Genomic DNA, 3,612 nt, shown 5'->3' with positions numbered 1-3,612 from the left:
TACGAGCTCCTTGCTAATTATCAGTTTGACGAGTTTCATCTGTTGACTACGGTTGGAGCCTTCGAGGCGGGTCTTATGTTGCCCCTATATAAGTCGGGTGACGCATTTTATTATGACGTGTTGGCTAGTCGCGAAGGCTCTTTCACGAACACTCATAATCGTTCCGTGTCACAACTATCTGGGAATTATCTTCGTTCACTGAAGGAATGTTACCTGCGAAGCAAGGGAGAGACTATGATGACCTGCTATGTTCCAAATCCTGCTGAGAGAGAGTGGTACACTCCTCAGAATTTTAACAGTTCTTTTGGGGATTATGTCAACAGCAAAAACCGTAATCCGTGGAGTGTTAGTCTTCGTAATATTGCTGCTCCCCGTGGTGAAATTCGTCTTTTGAGTGAGGTGAGTGATGCCAAGCTGAAGTATGTTCCTGGTACTGAGGGGTCTGCTAAACGGAAACTCTTTCCTGCTCGTGAAAGGATTAAGAGTGACCATGATTATGAATGGAATGCTACTGTTATTGAGGTAGTTGGTCCTTTGGATTATGGATGGATTCCGGGTCCACGCGGTTGGCGTCCTTCTGAAAATATCAAGCCTCGTGAAACTCCTCCTGCTCGTTATGGAGATTTCTGTCCTTGGCGTCCGAATTTCGCGGGCATGAATTTTCCTTATGCTTTTGATGTCGTCGATGGAGATGAGGAGGAGGGTTCTGGTGCTACCCATCCATCGAAGAGTGGTGTTGCTGCCAAGGTATAGTTTCTTCTTATATTCTCTATCTTTTTGCCCCTTTTTCCTTGCTTGAAATAATTTTCATTTTTGAAGTGAGGAAAAAATGAGCCTTTGTGGGATGTATACTGGTTTGTAGGTGTCGAAGAAGAAGAAACTTGGACCCAAACAATCTTCTACTGCGGTTACCGGTGAGGCTGAGGGTTATGAGGAGGTTACGAGTCCCGTAAACCAATGGTATGATGAGGATGAAGAAATGTCCAATGGAGAAGAGCGTACCGACACTTCTCACCCTGATGACGAAGATGGTAATGGTGAAGAAGAAGTTGTCGCGGGTGGTGATGGTGAAGAAGAAGTTGTTGCGGGTGGTGATGGTGAGGCTGAGGGTAATATTACCGTTGGTGGTACTGGCGGGAGTGGATCTTCCCCTGTTGGCGATGACATTGTTGGTGTGGGTACTCTGCCCTTTATTTCCCCAGAATTTTCTTTCGGTAGGATATATTCCGCGGGGGAATCCTTTGATGTGAATGCTTCCATGGGTCTTTCCGAAGACTTCTCATTGCTTTCCCCACATGATGATTGGGATGTTCTTGGGGATCTTGGAAAATAAGGTACCACTGATCAGCGAGCTGAGAACGCAGGTGGTCATGCTGAGGGTGGTAATGTCGAGACTTGTGCGGGTGAGGAGATAACCGCCAAGGGGAAGTCTGCGGTTGAGTATCCTTCCTAGGATTTCCCTTACTCTCTAATTCCTGAAGGCGAAGATGCCATTTTGGCTTGGCTAAAGAAGAAGAACCTGATGTTCGTCCCTAACCCTGCCCCAGTGGTCACTGGTGAGAAGAATTCCGATGCTTATACTCGTCGAACGATGCAATTATCTTCTGAAGCCCGCGTTGCTGAGATGTGGGAGAAGAATCTTAGAGCTTCAGAAGCTAACCTAGTGGTTGACCCTCCCTCCTCTGTTGCTGATATGATGGCCATAGCTGATGGGTACCAATACGGTTTTCCCCAGCAGCGTGTTTTAGAGGTAAATCCTTGTACTCTTTTTATGATATCCGCGCATTGTGTTCTTCGTGATATCTGATCCCTTTGGTATAATAATGTTTGTTGTTTGTGACGTAGATGATGAGGAGCGAACATTGTAACCATGTTCTATACCAATTCTTCAAAGCAAAGTCTTTAAAGTTGGAGGTCAAGCTTCGTCATAGAGAAGAGGAACTGTATGCGGCTGAAGTTGAAATAAATGAACTGAGGGGCCGTGTGAAGGAAAAAGAACAACTGGGTAACGCTGAGGAGAGTCTTCGTTCAGAACTTGCTATAGTCCGCAACGAATTGGAGCAGACTCGTAGAAATGTCTCGTCCTTCACAGGTTCGTATTTTACGGATTTTTCACTCCTTGTGATTCCCTATCTGTATTTTGGTGTTCTGTCTGAGTCTCCCCACCCTATCTTCAGTGGGTGGATTCGGAAAGAAAGGGAACGACAGAAATCTCGTATTGCAGAGTTGGTGGGTAAGTTGAAGAGCGAGGCCGTAAAGTGGAATGCTCGTGCTGATGAGCACAACGCCTTAACAGCTGAGTGGCGTGAAAAGCGAACACTAATGGTTGATATGCAAAATAAGTACAATCATGACCATTGTTTGTTTAATGGTACGCTGCTGTGGATGCGTGACAACCTGCGTGATGCTCGAGAACATGCTTCGGACTTAGAGGATATAGTGCACTTTTTGGAAGGAGAGTTACAAAAGGCTCGTTCTTTATTAGGCCTCGTGGTTAGGGATAGTATGCTGCGTCTTTCCGAGGAAAGAGATAATGCTAGGGCCGAGGTTGGTGCTCTTAGTAAATCCCTAGCAGCGTCTCGAGCTGATGTTGCTCGCCAAGTGGAGCCTGAAAGAGATCTTGAAGTGAATGTGTATCGACTCCACAAAAAGGATGGGGGGGAGGGTGAATGACGAAGTCAACCATCTTCGTCACTTGGATTCGATGAAGCAGGTAGATTTAGACGCGAGTCAATTTGCTCTTACGAACCTTCAAACGGATTATAAGAAACTATCCACCGAATATGACTTTCTTGATGAGGCTCGGGACGCAGTTGTCAATGAGTATGAAGAGGCTTCGGCTAATGTCGAAGGTATAACCTCGTTTTATCGAGTGTGATTCTGTTATTTCTTTGTTTTAACCCCTTAGTATTTCTTGTTTTCAGTACTCGAGGGACAGCTTCACGCAGCAAATGATGAGCTTAAAAAAACTCAACATGCCTTAGTGCAGCAGGAAGGACAAGCCAACTATTTCAAAGGGTTGGCCGCGTCTCGTGAGGAAGCAGCAGAGACTGCCTCCAAAGAGGCAGAACGCCTATCTGCATTGCTGTCTCAGGCAAACCAGCGGACCGCTGTTATCACTTATAAAGCTCGATGTCAGTTGGCTGAAGAGACCAACAAAGTCCTGGATAAGATTGAACTTGGTCTTAAAGTCGAACATGGTCTTGTCAAGAATTATCCGCGCCGTCCCCTTCCCGCGCCCTTTCCTGTTTCTTCTGGGCCCTCTTCAGGTGGTAGCGTACCTTCATCTCGTAGAGACAACCCTGTTGATGGAGCTGTATCGTCCAAGTAGATTTCTTTTATTAGTCATAGAAAGTTGATCCTTGTTGATTATATAATTTCGGATCATTTTTTGATGTGTTTCCTGCTTTATCTTATTTGCTGAATCTTGTAATCAACTCTTTATGAAATGGATCATCCTTTTGGCATACCTGCGTTATCAATTCATCTTTTCATTTTAAAGTATTGTGAAGTGTTAAACTAGAAATAACTTGTTTTGTAAAAAGTTGAGAGTGTTTGAGTGCGACACCGAAGGTAAATACCTTCGTGATCGTCTTGAAACCTGTCACCCCG

The sequence above is a fragment of the Papaver somniferum genome, chromosome 7 (genome assembly GCF_003573695.1).
Source record: "Papaver somniferum cultivar HN1 chromosome 7, ASM357369v1, whole genome shotgun sequence".
NCBI lineage: Eukaryota > Viridiplantae > Streptophyta > Magnoliopsida > Ranunculales > Papaveraceae > Papaver > Papaver somniferum.
The sequence above is the reverse complement of the archived record's forward strand: the minus strand, read 5'-3'. Positions refer to the sequence as shown.